This window comes from Dermacentor albipictus, chromosome 6 (assembly GCF_038994185.2).
Source record: "Dermacentor albipictus isolate Rhodes 1998 colony chromosome 6, USDA_Dalb.pri_finalv2, whole genome shotgun sequence".
NCBI classification, from domain to species: domain Eukaryota; kingdom Metazoa; phylum Arthropoda; class Arachnida; order Ixodida; family Ixodidae; genus Dermacentor; species Dermacentor albipictus.
Window position 1 is genome coordinate 1,594,917 of NC_091826.1, and position 23,733 is coordinate 1,618,649.

Here is a 23,733-nt window from a genome sequence, read left to right on the forward strand (position 1 = left end):
AGCGCGCCTCAGCTCTACTGGAAAACCGTGTACAGCTTCCCACCGAGACCACAGCGATCTTCCGGGAGGAGATGGCCCGTATTTTCCGGCACGCCGACCCGGAAATGGCGGGGCAGTCCGCTTCCTGATGCGGGGCATCAAGCAAGAACATTTTGCCGGACTGATTCGCAACCCGCCCAAGACCGTAGATGAGTTTTGTACAGAGGCGTCGACGATCGAGAAAACTCTGGAAATGCGCACTCGGCAGTACAACCGACAAGTGCTCACGCCGCAGTGCGCAATCCAAGGGCTGGGTTCCGACGACTTTCAAAAGACGATTAGGGCCATTGTGCGCGATGAACTGCGCAAGGTCTTGCCTTCGTCGCAACTTCACGTGGCCTCGATTGCCGACATCGTCAAAGAAGAGGTTCGGCGATCACTTGGGGTTACTGAAGTGCAACCGCCATCGCCCCAGCCGGAAGGAATGACATACGCCACCGTCGCCCGCTGACACATTCCCCTTCAGCGCCTGCGTCAGGGCCCCATGACACCGCGACACCATCGCCAGACGCCACAATCGCCGTCGCCACCATCTCACCCACCTGTCGGCCAGCGAAGCCCACCGAGGAAGACAGATATTTGCCGCGCCCCCGACCACCGCCCACTCTGCTACCACTGCAGGGAAGCCGAACATGTCTACCGCCAATGCCCATACCGCGGAATGGGACTACGAGGATTCGCTGTCAATGCTCCGCGCCCGCAACAAGATAAACGCCCTCGCGATATCGCCGACTACCTTGCCGCCACTCAGTGGAGCCCTCAACGACCGTCCCGTTCACCGTCACCAGGCCATTACCTGTCGCCGCAGTGCCGACCATAAACTGGCCCAGCCCGGGGCCGGTCTGCGATTCCATATCCGGAAAACTAAAAGGAGCAACCGATGGAGGTGCGGTTGCTGCTCGTCGAACTGACGAAGATCCTCCGCGGCCGATGAAGACGCCGAAGAGACTCCCTCGACGACATAACAACGACACGCCGCCGTCCCGACGAAGTCTGGAAGCAAAGAATACCACAGGTCAACGCGACACAGCCGTGATCCGATGCCAAGACCTAACTGTAACGCAAGACAAGGAACCACCGACCCCGACGTGCTTCTCGATGGCCACGCAGTCACCGCCTTAGTAGACAAAGGAGCCGATTACTTCGTCATGAATCGACCCATCGCCGCCCAGTTGAAGAAAGTTAGGACTGCATGGGAAGGCCCTCAAATCGGAGTGCTGGAGGACACCTCATGACGCCGACTGGAATCTGCACGGCAAGAAGGACCATTCATGACCGGACTTACCCTGCCACCTTCGTTATCATCCAACAGTGTTCACGAGACGTCATTCTCGGCATGGAATTCCTGAACCAACACGGCACAGTCATCGACTTGCAGTCGAAGCCGATAACGCTGTCGGAAGATCAAGCGATACCGCCGGAGAGGTCTCGTAGTCACCATGCTTTGAGCGTGCTCGAAAATCAAGTCAGCCTCCCGCCCCGCTCCAGCATTATTTCTGTCAGCACCAAAACACCTGCCGACGTAGACGGCGTCATCGAGGGTGATCAACGTCTACTGCTACACCGTAAAATTTGCGTCGCAAGAGGGATCGCTGAACTGCACGGAGGAAGAACGAAGGTGTTGCTGACAAACTTCAGGCAGGAGTTTAAGCACATCAACAAGGGCACGACGATCGCGGACATCGAGGAAATTCTGGAAACCCGCAATGCGTTTGTCCTCTCGTATTCTGCCGCATCTACCCCGACGACCATAGTTCCCGGAACAGGTCCGACATAAATCCAAGCTTCCCCATGATTAAGCAGCAACAGCTCAGAAGTATACTCCGACAATACAAAGACTGCTTTTCGATCTCATCGAGGATTCGACAAACATCAGTCGCAAAGCATCGCATAATGAGGGAAGAGTGCGCGCGAACACTCCGCCAGAGCCCTTACCGAGTTTCGCCGCGAGAACGTGAAGCTATAAGGGAAAAAGTCCAAGAAATGTTGCGCGACGACATCATCCAGCCGTCGAAAAGCCGGTGGGCATCTCCTGTAGTCTTGGTGGAGAAAAAGGACGGAACCCTACGTTCCTGCGTCGATTACCGTCGACTTAACAAGATCACGAAGAAGGACGCATACCCTATCCTACGGAAAGACGACGCATTGGATCGGCTCTGCAAGGCTCAATATTTCTCGTCGATGGACCTCATGTCTGGCTACTGGCAATTAGAAGTCGACGAGAGAGATCGCGAAAAGACCGCCTTCATCACGCCAGACGGCCTCTATGAGTTCAAGGTCAAGTCATTCGGACTGTACTCGGTGCCTGACGATCCAGCGCGTCATGGAGACGGTTTTAGCAAGATTGAAGTTGCAGATCTGTCTTGTTTATTTGGATGATGTCGTCGTCATCGCCGAAAATTTCGACGATCACCTTAGGTGGCTTGCGACAGTACTGGAGGCCATCAAGTCATCAGGGCTCACTTAGAAGCCGGAAAAGTACCGCTTCGCCTATAATGAGCTTCTGTTCCTGGGCCACGTCATCAGCAAATTTGGAGTCCGCTACGACCCGGAGAAGACAGCTGCCATCGCCAAGTTTCCGCAGCTCACTGGGCCTGCACAATACTTTTGACGAGTACGCAGTCGCGACATTATATGCCCAGAAAGAACGACTTTGTTCTTCAACTCAGGGCAGGGAAGTATTGGCGAGGTTAGGCTTTCCCCTGAGACCCCAGTATTGCGGAGAGGAAACGCACAGATAGACCGCAATGTTCGATCGCACATCGCGGTGGCCCCAATTCCCAAAAACATGCACCCCAAGTACCATCCCGGACGACGCAGAGCAAGGGCAAAGACCCTTCACAAACGTTTCGGCATGGGACCGGGGGTGTATTATACGGATGCCAGTCGAGCCAGCCCAGACACTTTCACCATAGTTTCTACATGCAACAACAACATAACAACGGCATCCTTCAAAACCGCCTCGGCATGCGTGGCAGAGGCTGCAGCCATCGCCTTGGCCATTCAGGACGCCGAGCGCCAAACCAATTCGGCTGTCATATTATCCGACTCACAAGCGGCTTGCCGCCTGTTTTTACAAGGAACAGCACCCAAATCAGTAATCAAAATTTTAGGTACTCAACTAGAGGGGCACCACACTATCGTCTGGTGTCCGGCACACGAGCGACTGGCAGGAAACGCTAGGACAGACCGTATTGCTCGAGTTTTGAACGTCCGAGCAACGGCATGGCCTAGCGATGACCTTCCACCGAATTCTCGTGACATCCTCCTTCAGCAAAGGCAGGAGCGGAGAATTTTTGGACACCCTCACTCCGACTTAAACAGCCAACAGGAGAGGGACTGGCGTCGTATTCAGACGAATACATACCCCAACCTGCACCACCTACACAGAATACACCCCACGAGGTTCACTGACGAGTGCCCGTGGTGCACAGACACACCCACACTAAAACACATCACATGGGAGTGTCCCAGGAGGCCTCCGCACATAGACAGTCCCATATTAGACGAACATCCACTAATGAGGAATAGGCAGTGGGAGGCATGGCTTGCGGACGAGGGTCGGGAGAGCCAGTTGGCTCTTCTGGACCAAGCCCAGCGAGCCGCTCGTGCCAGTGGGGCCCTGGAATAGGGGCTCCAACCATCGTGCCTTGTTTTAACGCGATAGCGTTAAGGAGCTCGTGTCGCAGAAAAGCCGGTGTCGTCGGCGTCGGTGTCGGCGTTGACCGTGAGCGATAAATCACGGCAGGCGCTTCATAAATAAAAAGCAACTTCCAAGATTGGCCCGGTGGGAATCGAACCAGGGTCTCCGGAGTGTGAGACGGAGACGCTACCACTCAGCCACGAGTTCGATGCTTCCAAGCGGTGCAAACGCGCCTCTAGTGAATGCGCTGTTGCCTTCGAAACGAGCCGTGGAAAGTTATACTGCGGTGTATATCGGTAATTATGAACATGTAACGTACAGAAGTCACAATTACACGAGTTGTGAAGTGCGTTTCCGCTGCATTTCTTCTGCGCTTTCCGCACACGCAGAGCCATCTTGCGGCAAACACAGAAGACCCCCTCCTCTCAATGTACGGCGCTGCCCCGACAGGAGGCGCGCCGCGCGCGCATTGGGACTGCTGCCAAGCGCGTCGCGGGACTCCCTCTCCCCTGACGACGCTTCGCCGTGCTCCCTGTTTAGATTACTATCTGTCTCTGCCCGTGCCGATAGCGACGTTTGGCTGGCGTAGACCGTTTCCCCTCCGAGACACCGAGTTCTTTGGTTCGTGCCGTTCGCTCAGGCGCACGTTTCGTTGCCGCGCCGAACGCTGCGTTGCTCGACGCTCACCGCGTGATAGGTGGGCGCTAAGTCCGATGCGGGGCGCATCGTAAGTGATCGCTGTGCCGTAGCGCATTGTCTTATACCCCTTGGCGGGTCGACGGGAACGCTGTCGCGTCCCACTCTTGAAGGCGAAGCTTAAGCGTCCTCCAATTTTTTATTTACATTAATAAAGTTTTACTCTCTCTCTCTCTCATCCACAAGAAGGCAGTGCGTAGATTCCTTGGCATGTGCGCCTACTACAGGAGCTTTATCAAGGACTTTTCACGCATCGCTAAGCCGCTGACAGATCTAACAAAATGTGACGTCGAGTTCAAATGGGAAACGCCGCGGGCCGACGCATTTCAAGAACTCAAACGACGCATGCAGTCGCCGCCGGTACTTGGGCACTTCGACGAGGACACCGATACCAAAATCCGCACGGACGCCAGTAGCCTAGGCCTCGGTGCCGCCCTAGTCCAGAGAAAAAACGGACTTGAACACGTGATAGCTTATACTAGCCGGTCGTTGTGAAAAGCGGAAGGCAATTATTCCACAACCGAAAAGGAATGCCTTGCCGTCGTTTGGGCTACAGCAAAATTTCGGCCTTACCTATACGGCAGGCCATTGAAATTAGACAGCGACCATCACGCCTCGTGTTGGCTAGCCAATTTAAAGGACCCTTTAGGACGGCTGGTGCGGTGGAGCCTAAGGTTGAAAGAATATACCACTGCAACCTTCAAGTCCAGACGAAAACACTCTGATCGTGATTGCCTATCACGCGTCCCCATTGACTCGCCGCTGCAAGATGACGAGGATGACGACGCCTTCCTTGGAATATTAAGGGCGGAAGACTTCGCTGAACAGCAACGAGCAGACCCGGAGCTGAAAAACCTCGTCGAGTATTTGGAAGGGCACACCAACGTTGTCCCTGGGGCATTTAAGCGAGGATTGTCTTCGTTCTCGCTTCAAAACAACCGACTCGTAAAGATGAACTTCTCACCAGTCTACGCTAAATACTTCTTGTTGTTCCGTCAGGGATGCGTCCAGAAGTACTGCACGCCCTACATGACGATCCCACCATTGAACAGCTCGCATCCTCCCGGACACTACCAAGGATAAAAGAAAACTATTATTGGCCGCGCCTGACCACCAATGTCGCCCGTTACATCTCGCCCGTTACATCACGACATGCCGAGACTGTCAGCGAGGCAAGAGACCACCGACAAGGCTAGCGGGACTGCTACAGCCAATCGATCCTGCTATCCGACCATTTCCGCAGATCGCAATGGACTTGTTGGGAACCTCTACGACTTCAAGAATCGGAAATAAGTAGATCGTCGTGGCGACGGACTACGTCAGCCGCTTCGCTGAAACGAAAGCTCTGCCGAAAGGTAGCGCAGCCGAAGTGGTGAAATTCTTTGTCGAGAACATCCTGATGTGACATGGCGCCCCAGAAGTCCTTATCACCGACAGAGCTACGACCTTTACAGCGGAGCTCACCCAAGCCATTCTGCAGTACAGTCAGAGAAGCCACAGGACGAGAACAGCCTATACCACCCACAGACGAATGGTCTTACGGCGCACCTGAATAAGACCCTCGCCAACATGCTAGCTATGTAGTACGTCGACGTCGAACACAAGACTTGGGATGCCGTTCTGCCATACGTAACCTTCGCTTACAACACGGCGGTGCAAGAAACAGCACAGATCACGCCGTTGAAGCTGGTTTACGGCAGGAACCCGACGACGACGATCGATACCATGCTACCGCATGTAACCGACGAAGAGAATCTTGACGTCGCTACCTATCTCCAGCGCACCGAAGAAGCCCGACAGCTCGCCCGCCTACTGATCAAGAATCAGCGGCGTACCGACAGCCGACACTACAACCTCCGACGATGCTACGTTGAGTACCAGCCCGGTGACCGTGCTTGGGCTTGGACCCCGGTACGCCGACGACTCAGTGAGAAACTATTTCTGACCCTACAAGATCATCCAACGTATTAGCGAACTGGGCTATGAGGTCGCACCAGACGACATTTCGCATTCACAGCGGCGCCGCGCACGATCTGAAGTGGTACACGTGGTGCGTTTTCAACCCTTTTACGCACACTGATGAACATACTTACTTTGTTGTTTCCTTTCTACGGGTGTTTTTCTTTATTACTTTCGTTTGTTTTCAGCATCGGGTAGATGCTTTTTAAGAGAGGCGTATTGACATGTGTACTTGTTTACCTTCATCGGGCGACCACGTTTCATCGCCTAACAAATCTTATCGCATAGCGCAGGACGCGCCTTCGCATATCGGAAAATTCTGGAATGTTATCGATGGTTCTATCCGATGTCTGCCACCGAACCTTGTGTAATCTGATTTCATGTATGCGCGACGCGAGTAGTGTAGAACCTTGTGTAAAACACGCGGGGGTCCCAGCGATTACTCTGGAACATTCGACGACCGATGTAAAAAAAGCCGGCGCGCTTGACCCGCTGATCAGATTTTCGACCATCGCCGAGTGTGTTCACCGCTATCGTTATTCTTTGAATGTAGCCTGTTTTTGAGGGCGCAAGTTCGCCCAATAAAACGCTAGTTTCGTTAATCACAGTTTTGCTGCCTTCTTCACCGTCACTACTACGTCACAATATATTGCGAACTAAAGAGGTGAGAGGGGCACCCCTGGCGAACAGAGGAACACACTTAATCCTTTCGTTAGATAATGGTCGATAATGAGGTTAGTTTCAAAATTATTCTACGCCATTTGAACCCCCTCTGTTATCTTTGATGCAACTCCGACATAACCAAGAATTGAAAACAGGAGATTATGAGATATTCTGACGAATGCCTTTTCTAGATCAATTTGGAACATAACGACTTTCCTAGATCAATTTGGAACATAACGACTTTCCTAAAGTATGCATCTGAAGTTTCAAGAATGCTGCAAGCCACACGGATATTGGTAGATATATACTTCCCTCTTATCCCGCAGATCTGATGCGGTCCTACTAAAGCACCAATAACCCAGTGTAGTATCTGCGGAAATAGCTTCATTAAAACTTTATGATCTACGTTTGTCGGGGTAATTGGCCTGTAGCTTGTGACTTTGCTAAATTTATTCGCGTCATCGCTTTTTGGTATCAAGGCTGTATACGCCCGTTTAAAAGACGGTGGCAGACGACCTTCTTGATACGCCTCCTTAAAAAACACGTTCTAATACGGTGGCTAGCAGCGAGCGGAAGGCTTATTAAAAAGTTGCTGTGAAGCCATCAGGTCCTGGCGACTTTCAGGGTTAAGGTCTTCAATGGCATTTTCTGTCACCTTTGCTGTGATATCTACTGATAATCCTACCGTATCACTTGAATACTGCGTGCCAATGAACGGTACACTTAGGGATACACGGCAAGCGACAGAATAGTGGTCAGATAATCTATAAATGATAACACAAGAAGTGATTGAACGATTAGGCGCTCGAACCGCAATATGGTCTAAGCAAGACGTTACATAACGGCCATTTAAAATTTCCTCTCTTGTCGGGGCAATCACCGTTGGCGTGAAACCATAAGATGCTTAAACGAATAAATAATCTGATACAAAGGTATTTGTTGGACATAGGGTGTTAATATTGAAATCCCCTGCCAGGCAAACTTGATCCACTGATGACCAGCTCTCCAATGTTTTTTTCAGTTCCAACACAAAACGAGTAGCACTATTACTTGGGGGCCGGTACACCGCTAACAATAACAGTTCATAATTTACACAACGAACCTTTACGGCGAGGCATTCCGCATGCCTGAACGTAAAGTTTCCAGTGAGGTATCATATTCTTAATTTACAAATATAGCAATGCCACCGCCTCTATCGTTAGTCCGTGTTATGTTGCAACACCTATATCCATTTAACGAGAACATATGTAGTAAATATTCTGACACCTTGATTTCTGTGACCACAAAAACATCTACGAAATCAAACAAAGATTCAGCTAGCACTTTTAATTCCTCCCCGTATTTACGTAGACTCCTAATGTTTACGTTCACAAGTGTAAAATAGCGTGGTGACGTGCACACAAACCATTTCTTGAAAGAGGTGAAATCAGATAACTCACTGAAAGATAGCTGCCATTGTGCTTAAGCAATTCTTTTAATATCTGCTTCCCGTTTCACACGAATGAGAGAGGCACTTGAGTCTTTTTTGCATAGATTTTTCCGCCTTTCACCCAGCAGTACTTGAATCCTTTTTCTTTCGCTGCCATGCGCGTGCGCCAGAACAGGTCCCGATTTATCTTGGTTAGATTGTCGGAAGAAAAGGTTCTGGTCTGAATCAGTCACACATAACTGCCGCAGTTTCTTACGCGCCTCAAAGCACGCCTCTTTCACTGATACTGTCGAGAAGCGGATAAGCACAGTTTGGTTTTCTTTTTTGCTAGGCAGCCGATGGGCTGCTTCAATGTCTGAGATCGAAAAGTTTATTCGCAAGGGCAAACAGTTTTTCCTTCAAGTTTTCCTGTTCTTGTTGCAGACCTTCAATTCCCAGATTACATTTTCTGCTATATTGCTCATTTTCGTTTTGAACTTCATGTAGAGCTGTAGTTCCTCTGCCTGTGCTTGCACCGTCGCTTTCTATGCGCCAATTTCCGCCGCGTGTGCTGCAGCAAGTTCTGTGCTAGCTTTCACCTGCTCAAGTCTCCGCGGCCGAGTCATATTGGTTTTACATAAACTTGACTTATTCTTCCAGTTCTCCGACAGTCTTACACAGCTTCGTAAATTCTGCCTTAATCAGCAAGAGCAAGTCAACTTTCTGGTGTAAAACTGACAGTGATGCCAGGCTAGCTTTGATCTCTCCGATTTCGCGCAGCAGTACTTGTTCAGATTCAGTGATTTTCCCTGAAGGAGCCGTTTCTGACTGAAAAAAGGCGCGTTGTTTTCCAGTTCGACACGTTTTACAAATCCACGAGTCCTTTTCTGGTTGTCTCATGCCCATGTAGGTACTACTACTAACACTGGAACATGCCTGTCCTAGGTGGTAGCCGAGTTTATACTCGAAACAACACATATACCGTCCATCATCCGGTAGCCCTTCATGGCATACAATGCAGTCGGCACTGTATTCTAAATCTAGTTCGAGACAAGCACGGTGCAGTCAGCGGCAACAGAACCGATAAGTAAAGGTAAATTAGAGTCCAGTACCTGATAAAATACAGAGCATCAGTGTTGGGCCGTTCGAATCGCCGCCGACTGCAGAGCGCCACAAGAATGCTGTCTTCTTAAATAGGCAAGCCGAGGAGCCAAGGTTTCCAGATGCGACGATTTTCTGCGATTGAAGCGCCAGGATCAGGATGGAAGCGCCCGGATCGTTTTCATCGATGGAAGAGCCAGGATCAGCAGGGCGATGATCAACCAAGGGGGCGGTGATTCCCAGACTAGTGGATGTTTGAAAACCTGATAAAATACAGAGTATTAGTGTTGGGACGTTCGAATCGCGGCAATAATAATAATAATAATAATAATAATAATAATAATAATAATAATAATAATAATAATAATAATAATAATAAGTTTGTTTGACCCTCACGTCATGCATGATGATGCAGGGGACTGAAGTAAAGGATGTCTTTCAACAGCTTGACAGAGCAACGGCCCCCTTTTTATTGGCAGTAGCATACAAAGTGACATAAAAAGAAGATACACAAAAATAAACACTGCTCACGGCGGTCACATTGCACTACAGAACAATACATAAACATGTTAGTTAAAGGCTGCACCTGGCACATAAGCTTTTTAAAAGGAATTATGCCATGCACACATGGCAAAAGAAATGAAGGATTCTAATAGTTTACACAATGCAATGACATGGCAAAGACACTTTAACAGAAAAACATAGGAATAACATCGAGTAACACCATAATTCCGTAAAGCGATTGGGCTTTCGTTGCATAAAGAAATAACCAAGAAATGTTTACGCAAAAAAGTAAGTCAAGAGCGTCTGAAATGTGACACGTTGGGGTGTTATATCCTGTCTCAATAGGTCATTAAGAAGTCTGGAAGCCGGTGTTCTAACGTTTGTAGACCATATGTTGTTCGAAATGTTTTAATTTTCCGCATGTCCTTATCTCTTGTATTGGAGTTTGTTCCTGTTCCTGTTTAAGTGTTCGGCTGAGGCGATAATCATAGATGTTTGTTAGCGGAACAATTTTGTGTTCTAAAAATATTTCTCTTGTGTGATATAACCTCGGTAATTTCTTAACAATCCACATTGCTTTTTTTGTAATTAAAATAATTTGTTCAGGTTTGCCTGTGTTTTAATTCCCCAGATAAGGCTGCAATATTCATTACAACTTCTTTCTGGGCGAGTTGGTGCATACTTGACATAAAAATTGTAACAGCGCAAACACATGCTACCACAAAGTATCAAAAACGAGACACAAGCGCTGTGTCAGCGCTTGTGTCTTGTCCTTGATACTTTGTGGTTGCATGTGTTTGCGCTGTAACAATTTTTATGTGAAGGCTGCAATAGTTAAGGCAAGAATGAAACAAAGAGTAATAAACTAATAGCATAACACAAGACGGTAAAATTTCACGGTTGCGATAGAGCAGACCAATTATTTGCGACAACTTGGAAGTAATGTGGGCCACATCATTGTCCCAGGTCATCTGCTGGTTAAACACAACGCCCAGAGTTTTGAACTGTGATGGTATTTCAAGTGGACAAGATCTAAAATATATTTGTTTTGTCAAAAATAACTTGTTTATTCTTGGCCCGAAAAACAGCTGCTTTTGTTTTGTTCACATTAAGTGGCAACGCATTTTTTGTGTCCATTTGTCTAGGTGTTTGAGCATGCAGTGTGCTGTATCTATTAGATCAATGGCATTTTCGCCAGATAATAATGTGCTCGTATCGTGTGCGTATATAATAAATTTTGTGAGGGGAAATGTATTGACGGTGTCATTGATATGAAGATTGAAGAGAAAGGGACTGAGTATAGTTCCTTGCGGAACACCGCAGCGGACAGGGAGAGTTTGTGACATAAAGCCATTTACACTTACAGCTTATCGGCGATATTCTCGATGCCATTTGACTATGGATGTCACGTGCCCGCGATAACTGTATCGTTCAAGCTTCCGGACAATCAATTCATCATTTATAATGTCAAATGCCTTTGTAAAATCAATTTAAATACCCAAGACTATATTTCTCTGTTCAAATTGCTTTAGTATATATTCCTTCTGCTCTAACAGTGCGAATTCTGTTGAAAGGTGCTTTGTAAACCCATATTGTGATTTGGTGAATAAAGGATGTTTGGACTGCAATTCTGTAAATTGTTTGTGAAAAGCTTTTTCTAACACCTTTGAGAATATTGGAAGGATTGATATTGGCTGGTGATTGCCTAACTGGTTCCTATCTCTCTTCTTGAAAAATGCAGAACAGTGGGCAACTTGCATTCCATGAGGAAATACCGCATTTGCAATGCAGAGATTAATGATGCGAGTGATGTAGGGCAAAATAATGTCGAGAATTGATCTTATGGGCCGTATCTGTAGTCCATCAATATTTTTATTTATTTATTTATTTATCTATCACAATACCCACAGCGCCCGTATGCATCCCAGCGGGGAAGGAAAGGAAACAAAGAACCAATAAATAAAGCAGGCAAAACAAAACATGTACCCGAAACACTTTCATACTCGCACATAAACACAAAAACACTATCTTACTTCAGTGGGCGTATAGAGTTTGAAAATACACCGTTTGAGAGAATCGTTGCGACGTCGGACGGTAGCTTGTTCCATTTGCTTATGGTTCTGGGGAAAAATGACATTTTAAACCCTTCAGTTTTACAGGCTATTTCTTTAAACTTATTTTTATGGTCCAGCCGTTGGGAAACGTAATCAGGCTTGGAAAAATATTTCCCTGGTTCTATACCTGTTCGAGAGTGGAATATGTTGTGAAAGAGTTTCATTCTGAGATATTTCCTGCGTTGCTGTAGTGGTTCCCAACCGAGGCTTTCTTTTGATCTTGAAACACTGAAATTTCTGGTGCAATTTGAATAAACAAAACGAACGGCTATGCTTTGAATTCTTTCTAAACTGTTCGCGTGTCGTGCCAACCACGGATCCCACACAACACGAGCGTAATCCAGAACAGATCGGACATTTGATTTGTACAATGATACCTTTGTCTCCAGTGGCAACTTTTTTTGCGTTTCTGAGCAGGAAACCTAGAACGCGGCATGCTTTGGTTGTAATACTTCAGAGAAGCTCCTTTCGCGATACACAGGGCCGTACCGCGTGCTGCGCCAGGTGACGTCTGTGACGTAGGAAATCGCTCCTGTGGGTTCAACCTCGTCCTGTCCTCTGGCATCTAGTGATGTCGTGCATGTCAGTAGGCTCAAGGCTTACCACACTGCTTCCCAGTCCGGCCTTCAGTCACTCCGGGACGGCGCTTTTGCCACCGGGGGTAGTGCTACGGAACAATATGTGCGATCGCGAAAAGGGGAGCAGTGTGAAGACGATGACGATTAGAGGCTAGCGCGGGCTGTTGCCTCTTGGCCAAGTGCGGCGTAATTTCTTGTAAATATACTTGAATATAGCTTTTCGTCTGCGTCTTCCTACGTAACAATATGATCAATGTGACCGCTCCAAGAAAGAACAGGTGTGAAATAAACGCCGATATGTTTCTGCTCCTGAACCGATAATATCATGGTTGAATTTAAAGTGTAACAGAAATCATGAGTTTTTTTTCCCTCGAAAAACGCATATGAACGGTCTTTTTCATGTTAATCAGCATGTGCCACTTGTTGCACCACTCATTTACCTTGTACAGGTCGTTTTGTAAAACATTGCAGTCATGGGTAGTATGAATAGCCCTGTACAAAACACGATCACCGCGAAATAGCCTGATTTGCGATGAAATACCGCAGCAAATATCATTTATATAGACAAGAAATAAAAGTGGTCCTATGACTGATCCTTGGGGCACGCCAGAGGACACATCTACTTCACGGGATGTTTTGTCATTAAGGACAATTTTCTGCTTTCTTAAATTTAGGTATTCTTTAATCCAGTTAACCGTACGGTTTATATTATACATTTCTAATGTTTGTATAAGTAAAGAGTGAGGGACAACACCGAACGCCTTCTTAAAATCTAGAAACAAACAGTCAACAGAAAAACCCTTATCCAAAGCTCCTGCTAAATCATGCGTTTTTTCAAGGTCATCAACCTTATCTACAAGCGCCTGTAGCTGAGCTTGCTGCACTTCGCAAATCTGTTTGCATCCCTTTACGACGCTGTGCAGTTCCTCAACTTGGGAACGACAGAAAGCCGAGCTAGTTGGTAAGGATTCATTATGCAAAAAAGAAGTGAGGCGTGCAGACTGGACACAAGAGTAGAGAAGTGGACAACACGAACGCCGAAGGGAGCACTGAGGCGAAAAAAGAAAGACACAAAACACATCTGCGCATGCTCAGGAGTGGTAACACCACGTGTCAGTCGGTTACACGTGCCGGTCTACGTGAGAGATAACTGTTAAGGCACTTAATCTCTTCCTTATGTAAAGTAATCGAAGGCTGACTCACGCACGCACTTCCACCATTATAGATATGCCATGCCTCTACCATAAGACGCGTATCTTCATTCTTGTGCCTGCACAATATCGCGCATTCATCTAACTCTGGCGTGCAGTTACAATCTCGGCAATGTAGCGAAATATTAGAAGGCGATCCACCGGTTAAATACCTTTTATGTTCCATTAACCTCTGGTTGATACACCCTCCCGTTTGCCCTACGTAGAACTGGCCACAGCTAAGGGGAATTTTATAAACCACACCCATATGACAGTCAGTAAAACTTGTTCTTATTGTGCTTCACTGGACAAATATCTGTTCATTTCATGCCTTTTACCCGCTCCTTTTTTCTCTGTACGTCAGCGCATATCTTACCTAGCTTATTGGGAGCAGTGAAAGCAACATTACCATCATATCTACTTGCAACTTTTTAAAGCCTGTGCGACACTGAATAAATATACGGAATAGCCACTACTCTTTTTTTGTTATTACTGCTTTCTGTAATCACGTCCGTCCCTCTCGAAACCGACTTCTTTAGGCGCTCAGCCACAGTGGCCACTGCTACACTATGATAACCTGCTTCTAAGAGGCGCCAGACCTGGGCATTAAAACTGGCGCTCATTTTGTGCATGCTGGATCTTGTGAGGGAACACTTAAGGCACGACATGGCAATTCCGTTTTTTACTGCTTTGGAATGCTTGGATTGAAAGTTTAGCAACGGCTTCGACGATCTTGGGGAGTATTGCCAACAAACATGATTTTGTTTGAAGACCAAGGAAATGTCAAGAAACTGAATTACGCGTCGCTGAGGAAATTCCTTGGTAAACTTCAATCCTCTTCCATAAAGTTTAAATTGCTCACTTACTGAGGTAGCAGCGGAATCGAATTCTAATAGCACCCAGTTTTTCCTTAATTTCCTTTTGTCCGTCTAAAAGCTGTTTAAGAACTGTATCGTCGGGGCCTGGGTTCATATCGACGCCACCACATACAAGTAACAACAAAAAGTAAGTAAGCAAAAAGTAAGCAACAACAAAAGTAACTTGCACCGATAGCGCCTACAAAACACAGGTCGAAAGCGACAGGCATGAGCTCTTACACTCGCAAAAAGCACTGGGAGTGGTACCAGCAGAATGAGAATAGAATAACCATCGCACGTTGCGTTCTGACTGACCTGCACAAAGAAGAGCATTCGCGTGAGCAGCGCAGCCATAGCCGTGCCGTTACCACGCCCCAGAGGCAGACTGAGGTTCCGCTGTATTAGTAGGCTGTCTAGGCGGTAAGCACGTTCCAAGGTTCGTTGACTGGTATCGCACAAAGTCCAAGAGTAGCGGTAGTGTCCGTTCCGTCACATATGTTGGTTCTTTCGGCGGCTTCCCAAGAATAGACGGGCGAAGATTCCTTGGCCGATGACGCAGGTTTCAAAGATCTGCCTTGCCAACTTCTTGAAAAGCACGGGCACGAAACCGAAGCGAGTAGCACCTGCACAAGGAAGAGCATTCGCGTGAGCGGCGCAGCCATAGCCGTGCCGGTACCACGCCCCCATGAGGCACTATTTTTGAGTTCGGTGAAAATAGTCATTACTTCAAGTTCATTAACAGGTTTAAGATATGGTTTTGTCCAGCAGTGGGACGTCATTCAAGTCGTTATCCATATCCCTGTCACAACAGAGACCAACGACATATTTATTAAACTGGTCCACTAAATTTTAGTCGGACATCTGTGCCCCATTTAATTTCACTGATGAAATTCCTCTAGGAATAGTATCATTAGTTATCAGGCTGTTTAGCTTTTTCCAAACAAGATCGCTACGCCATTTAGTTGGCGAATGAATGAATGAATGAATTTATTTCTCCTGTTTACAACAGAAAGGAAGCAGAAGCTAAAGGCCATGTGGCCTGACGAAGGCTTCTGCTCCCGCAACAATTCGGCACGCAGGCCGTACGCAGCAACATGTATCATACATACATACTGAAATCAACCGGAATAGTCACGAGACAATATTGCTTTCGTGAAACAAAACATGTATACAAGAAATATGAGAAACGAACAGGATACTCAAAGTACGATGCATTTTGTTTGAGGCTAACCACAACCAAAGAACAAAAGACTGACAATTTATAGTGTGGTTCTAATCAGACGAACTCAATATTGTTCAGGATGAGAAAATGTTTGAATGATTTATTCGAATATTCTATAATTTCATCTTCAAAATCACGTAGGCGATTTAGTAGTGAAGGTGCCTGGTAACTGACTAGTTGTTTTCCGTAATTGGTTCTTATTTTTGGTGTTCTCATGTTATGTTGTCGAAGGCTGTAATGCGGGTTGGTGGGTGCATTCAAGATGTACTGCGACTTGTTCTGTTTACTGTATTGCAGCAACTTGTAATAATACACCTGGTTTGCCTTTAACATAGAGTGTTTTATAAAATATGGTGTGGTTCTAAAGTTTTGTACAGGGCCATAGTATCCCTCGAATGCGCGTAGGACTCTCTTTTGTAGCACTATCAATTTATTATAATTTTTTTGCGAAGTAGTGCCCCAAATTAAAATACAGTAGGTTAATCTAGAATAAAAGAGTGCGTAGTATAAAGAACTTTTCAACCATGGAGGGACCAGAGTACTCAGTCTGTATAAGCACCCAACAGTTCTGCTTAGTTCGATAGCAAGTTTGTCGATGTGCATGTTCCAGGCCAAATCCTCTTGGAACCACACTCCTAGAAATTTTTGACATTTTACCTGTTCTATCAGCACGTCTTCAAAGAGAATAGCCGCAGTGCAGTTACGTGGTTTATTAGTAGGAGTGAATATCATATTTCGTTTTGGATGAATTCATTTGTAGCTTATTATGTTGTAACCAGCAAGAGAGTTGCTTCAGGTCATTGTTAACTTTTGATTCGAGCTCTATTATAGTAGCAGCTTTAAAGAATATGTTAGTGTAATCTGCATACATAACTAATTCGGGAGAGTCGGGGATGTCACACAGATCATTAATATATATTATAAATAGAAGAGGTCCAAGTATTGATCCTTGTGGAACACCCGTTACGATTTCCGCGTAAGATGAAACATCATTATTTATACTGACATATTGATAGCGATTGGTTAAGTAATGTCGTAAAAGTTCCAATACGATACCTCGTACACCGCACTGTTCCAATTTGCTAATTAATAAACTGTGGCATACTGAATCGAAGGCTTTCCTAAAGTCTACAAATAAACCTAATGTGTACATTTTATTTTCAATATTTGTTATTATTTTATGTTTGATATTAAGAAGAGCTACTTCACACGATTTATTTTTTTGGAATCCATACTGCATGTCACTAATTACACCATATTTACTGAAAAATGTTTGTAGTCTAACATTCAGGGCACTCTCGAATACCTTTGATAGAACAGGTAAGACAGATATCGGCCGGAAATTCGTCATTAAATGTTTATCACCTCCTTTGTAAATAGGGCATACACGTGCTATTTTTAGACAATCAGGAAATATACCGCTTTCAAACATTCTGTTTATGATGTGAACAAGGACAGGTGCAATTATATCCGCAATGTATTTCATTGGTACTGGTTTCACATTCTCGTACCCAGCAGAGATGGTGTTTTTTACTTTGAACAGCAGTTGCACAACTTCAGCAAGTGTAACAGGTGTAAGTATCACTGAGTTAGTAAGACTGAAGTTAATCACCATACATGTGGCCATGGGCTCCGCCCTGTCGGGATACTGGGTGCTGGAGACGAAATATTCATTTAGAGCAGCTGCTGCTTCTCTGCCTGTCAACAGGCCAGTGGCTGTCTTTCTGTTAATCTCCGTATTCTGTCCTTTCGTAGATGTTAAGTCTCTAACTTCATTCCAAACTTTCCTAGGGTCATTTGTTATTTTAGCAAATAGCCGTTCACAGTATTTAATTTTTGCTTGCTTTAATGCACTGTTGACCTGATTTCTGTATTTTTTGTAATCAGTCAACAATTGCACACTCCTACATTTTACGAACAAGTGATACATTTTGTTTTTTCTTGTTATCATTTTTAGCAAAGCAGCGTCTATCCAGGGTTGTCGTATTTTCTTGCTCCTCTGATTGCAAAATTTCAACGGAAACGCTAGGTCGTAGCACGTAATCATTTTAAGAAAGAACAATTCGTAGGCTGCATTTGGATGTTGTTTTTCAAATACAGATGACCAGTCTGTTGATAGGATCAGAGCACGAAAATTTTCTAATGCGCCGGCGTGGAAACTGCGAGTCTGCGCTTTTTTTCCTCCTTCCACTCGTTTGTGCGCGTGAGGAATGAAACAAAATACAGGTAGATGATCACTTATATCAGGGGATAACAGTCCCGCAAGGCAGTCAGTCGGGTGTACAGGCTCGTCCACTCTTAGGGTGAACACGGCTCACCGTGGCCGCGCTCCGCGGGGCGCCAGTGCGTCCGGCGCGGCGGCGCATCGAAGCGAAGCGGCGCAGGCGCACACCAACCCAGGGGAAGTGCCTCACGTCGTCTGCTACAGCGCTGGAGCGCACCGCCGCTTGCTTTGCTGTACACTTCGCTAGACCCAGGTGACTGAGTGCCCGAGGCGGCATTGCAGGAAGGCGCACTTCACTAACTTTAGCATTTTCCAGCTGGTTCCGTCTACAGCTTGTGAACAGCCTGCTTAATCAATATACATTAACAGAAGCAATCTTCTCACCACATAAGTCACTTAGCATGTTTTTCATATGTGATGGGGGTAAAAATAGTCATTTTTTCGCGCTCTTTATTAGGCTGGGGCCCTCTTATTTCACTTTCACGGCACTTGGTGTAGTGCATACCAAGAAACCTATTAGGCGCGCTCTTGGTCGGAGTAATCATGTGATGAGCCTAGCGTGCCGTTTCGCGCATGTCTTGATGCTAGAACGAATGTGCTTAATTGACTTAAGAAAACAACCCAAACCCGCTATAAATTTCGCAGAAAGTTGGAGAGCGATTGTTCAATCACGCATCATCATGTTTGCCATGGATTTCACCATTAAGGATGACAATACTATTACTTCGACAGCAACTAACAAGTGATATCCGCTGCTTCGCACTCTCTTATTGACGCGTTAATGTCGCTGGTAGGAGAGCATGGAGCGCTTTACGCGATGTAGGAAAGTGCTCTCCCCGGCATAGCAACTGATCTGGCGGCGATTTTACTCCCCCTTTTCATTTTTCTGCATCCTATATATAAAAAAAGCTAAATTTATTTTTGCTGTCACAGCTTGTGTAAAATCACCGAAGCGGTGCCGGTCCTCTGACTGCTACCTGGTGCGAGATGTCGCATTCTCATTTTGAGGAATCGTCGGTCAATTATTTGATTACATTGATTAGGTGAAGTAAAACATATGGCGCCGACGTTTTTGTGTTTTTTTTTTCCTCCTTGGAATCAATGCACGCCGCATGCAAATGCTGTTTCCGGTTGTTTCGAATAGGTAATTAAAGTGGAAGATCTATAATCTACATATCTGTTTTCTAGTTTAAATTACGTCTTGCCGGGTAATTAAGTCGTTATTCACTTCTAATTCATTTCAGTACTTCCTCAGAATGGGCCATATGCATATTCTCACTAGCATATAATAATTTCCTAATTGTACTGTATACGTCCAGAAGCGACACATAGAGTTACGCCATAGAGGTGGGCATCGGATGAATTTGGAGATTAGGAGGAATTTATTTCTTTTTTTGGGGGGAGGGGGGGTAGGCGGGGGTGGGCTGGGCTGAGTGGGTAAAACCCAAATATGAATACGGCACAGGAACCCTTGCCGCGGACAAGCGATTCTGTTGCCGTCGTGGGGAAGTGGCCGGTCCGTGTGTTGGACGAAGGCGGCCACGCATTTAAACCGACGGTCATGAGGCCGGCATGGTGTCGTCTGCCCACAGCATGCCGGTGGTCGGCAAACGGACTCGCCGTTTGTAAACGCTAAGCCCGGCCCAAGCCAGATTGCTGTGTTAAGGCCAGTCTACTTTTTAACTGACCATGGACGTCAGCCCGATCAACCGCTGAGCCCCCACCCCTTTTTTTTTTGCGTAGGTCATGCTACCCCATCCTAGCTTAATATGATGATGCGGGGCAGCCAACGACTACTCAACTAAGTGACTGGCCACTCAGGAGTTACAGATTCTGGGATGACTCGCCAAATCGAAAGACACCAGAGGTGTTTCCATTAAACGCATTTCCGTCGACTTGCATGATGAATTGCATTTTGTTCGGTTGCTGGTTGCCATGGCACTTCGGCGATAAAAACGCTGTAAAAGTGCAGGGTAATATTTCCCCGGTGCGCTTTGGGAACTAGCCATGTTTCCAAAGCATGTTTCCAGGTACTGGAAAAAGAAAGACGATGCATTGTAGATCTGTGCCTACAAACCTATTCTCAACGCGTTATGTCGGAGATGACAAAAAGGCCACTGAAAACTGTAAATAGAATCGTCCAGGCTTACAAGAAGGATGGAAGAATTGCGGATGCTCCCCGTAAAGCCCGGCAAAGAGTGACCATTGTTGCGGCGGCTGCTGCAAACCCGATCTCCACCGTTCGAGAAATTAAGAACAGCCTCAGGCTGGGTGACGTCCCTGACACGACTATCAAGCGTCGCCTCTACGCCCCAGCCTAATTAAGACCGCGAGAAAAAATGACTGTATTTTTACCCTCATCACTTATAAAAAACATGCTAAGTGATTTATGTGGTGAGATGCTTGTTTCTGTTTATGTATATTGATTAAGCTGGCTGTTCACAAGCTGTAGACGGAACCAGCTGGAAAATGCTCCAGTTAGTGAAGTGCGCCTTCCCGCAATGCCGCCACGGTCCCTCAGTCAGCTGGGTCTAGCGAAGTTTACTTTACAGCAAAGCAAGATGCGGCGCGCTCCAGCGCTGTAGCAGACGACGCGAAGCACCTCCCCTGGGTCCGTGTGCGCCTGCGCCGCTTCGCTTCGATGCACCGCCGCGCCGGATGCACTGGCGCCCCGCGGAGCGCGGCCACGGTGAGCCGTGTTCACCCTAAGAGTGGACGAGCCTGTACATTGGTTATGCATATATCAAGCAAGGTAGCCGTTTGCGCCGTTAGCCTAGTGGGTTCCGAGATTACGTTTGTGCACATGAACGAATTGATGAGACCAGCAAACTGTCTAGATGATGTCGTCCGACAACATATCTATATTTACGTCACCCATTATGATAAAGGGGGAGGACGAATGGCTAAGGAAATGTAGTAGCTGTTCTAGGAAATCAAAGAACGTCAGTTTGTTTCCCAACAGTGGGCGATACATAACCACAACTGTGACATATTCTAAGCGTACCATTATACATTGTATATTGTTCGTTACAAGTGAAAATTCTGAAATTATCTCATGTACAAGAGACTGTTTAACATAGACAGCCACGCCACCTCCTCTGCACGTTGTTCTTACTAACCCATGGTACGTGTAATTTTCACAGTACGGGGGGGTTATCATTCACAGTAAGCCATGTTTCACAATACAATAAGATGTCAAAATTCTGGGCGATTGACGCAAATAAGCAATTCAGCTTGTCTTTGTTTTTTATGCTCCGCACATTTAGGTGAAATATTTTTAGCAATTTACTGGAATAAGACATTAATTTATTGAAAGACTGAACATCATAATATGTGCAGTTCATACGATGAAACTAACTAAAAAAGGAAAGAAGAGAAGCAGGCCTAAACGCTCACATTGTCATCTTATCAATGTCTTCCATACTGGCGATTCGAATAGCTGGTGAATTTTCGTCCTTGCGTACGAACACTTTGCCGCCTGCCGTCCATACGAACCGCCATCTCAATTCCTTTTTTCTTTCTGCTGCGGCACCAAGAAGTCGTTTGCCATACCGTGTGAGGTGTTCGTTTACGAACACCTTTGAGGACGATTGAAAGTCCAGCGTGATTGTATCCATTCTGCTTTTTTTTAGCTTTGCTAAGGAAGGATTTCCTCTTGGTTCTGCGGACAAACCGAACAATTATATTTGCTTCATCATGTCGAACAGTAGGCACTCGGTGGCAGATGTCGATATCAGCCTCCGAGACCTCTTCCTTAGTCAGCTCGCCAATTTGCTTCACAACGACTAGTGGTTCGCCTTCAAGTGGAATGCCCTTTATCTCAATGTTATTTGAACGTTGATATTGTTCCAGTTCCTCAATTCTGTATGATAGCTTGACATTCTCAGCGCGAAGATCCTGGTTTAGTTTTAGAACCTGCTGTATTTCTGTTTTCAGCTCAGTGACCTCTTGAAACTTATCTTTTATGGTCCTCAAGTCTGCCCTGAGCTCTCGCCTTAAATCTTCAATGGCCTTAGCCTCTTTCGACATTACACAACAAAAGCGTACGTCAATACACCAACAACACCAGTAACAAGAATCAAACAAGTACAAGAAAACTGATAGGTTCGGCAGCAGTGCACAGATTCTATGACTTATTGTCTAAATAAGGATATTCCGCTCACCTGCAAAAGCAGAGGCAAAATTTAGATGTGGCTCCGTAGTGCACTGCTGCCGAACTGTTACAGGTGCTCGCTCCGTTGTCAGTTTTATGCTGTGGTCTGGCGCTCGTCCGACCCTTGCGCAGTCGCAGAAGAGTAGCTCCGGCCACGTGACTTCGATCACTGTTGTGGTGCAGACACACGCGGCACTGTAGACGTCAGAAGGGGCGATAGCACGTTGGTCGAGTCCGGTTTCGGGCTGCAAAAGCAGAGGCAAAATTTAGATGTGGCTCCGTAGTGCACTGCTGCCGAACTGTAACAGGTGCTCGCTCCGTTGACGGTTTTATGCTGTGGTCTGGCGCTCGTCCGACCCTTGCGCAGTCGCAGAAGAGTAGCTCCGGCCACGTGACTCCGATCACTGTTGTGGTGCAGACACACGCGGCACTGTAGACGTCAGAAGGGGCGATAGCACGTTGGTCGAGTCCGGTTTCGGGCTGCAAAAGCAGAGGCAAAATTTAGATGTGGCTCCGTAGTGCACTGCTGCCGAACTGCTACTGCCGAACTACTGCCGAAATCATTTATGAAATATTCATTCCTAACTTTCTTAAGTATCTTGTTCAGGCGGTTACAATAGGCATTGAAGATATGCAAGTCGCCCATCTCCTTCGTCCTGATAAACTTATGGTAGAATTTATTCTTTTTTTCTATCTTAAGCAGAAGATCAGGTGCGAGCCATGGTCTGCGTATTTTTCTTTATTTTTCTAAAATGTCTTTATGGGAAAACAAGCAGCGTAGATTGGTTTCAGAATAGCAAGGAAGTCCTCGTAAGCCAGGTTTGCGACATGTTCCGAAAGAACAGCATCCCAGTTAGCTTCAGATGCACGCTGTCTAAAATAGAGAAGGCTTTCCTCCGTGATCGCTTGAGAAGAGAATGATTCTTTGGACCTATTTTTGAGCTTTCCTTTCAAACGCAAGAATGTCGACAGATGATCACTGATGTCCGAGATAATTACACCACATTTAGCTGATTTATTGGCAACATTTGTTATGAACAGATCTATAAGGGATGATGATCAAGCTGTTATGCGCGTTGGTAGCTCAATCACGTTAGAAAGCCCGCTCGTCTTTAGTAATAAGTTAAAACTGTTCTTCGAACTGTCATGAGCACACATATTTATGTTCTTATCTCCACCACAGACCACTGTAAGCTTTTTGTCGGAGACAAAAGAAAACAACGATTCAAGGAAGTCGAGAAAAATACGATTGCAACCCTGCGGAGGACAATAATAAACAACAAAAAGAGAGTTTTCTGCAAGTACTGATAGAACTTCATAATCTGCTGTGCTCCGAGTAAACTGTGGTGAGAGCTCAGGTTCATGTTCCCTCTTTATAAACA

At 46.3% G+C, this 23,733-nt stretch overlaps 1 long non-coding RNA gene across 1 annotated transcript in view; it reads right to left on the minus strand.

Annotated features, from left to right (window-relative positions):
* The window catches only part of LOC139060742 (uncharacterized), a 124,751-nt gene extending 101,877 nt beyond the window's left edge, over window positions 1-22,874 (minus strand). The window contains exons 1-3 of the long non-coding RNA XR_011514996.1: window positions 22,362-22,874; window positions 15,068-15,375; window positions 9,521-9,772 (exon numbers count right to left, since the gene is read on the minus strand). This is a non-coding gene — a long non-coding RNA (uncharacterized lncRNA). The remainder of the gene's footprint in view (window positions 1-9,520; window positions 9,773-15,067; window positions 15,376-22,361) is intronic.
* Between the last annotated feature and the right edge of the window lie 859 nt (window positions 22,875-23,733).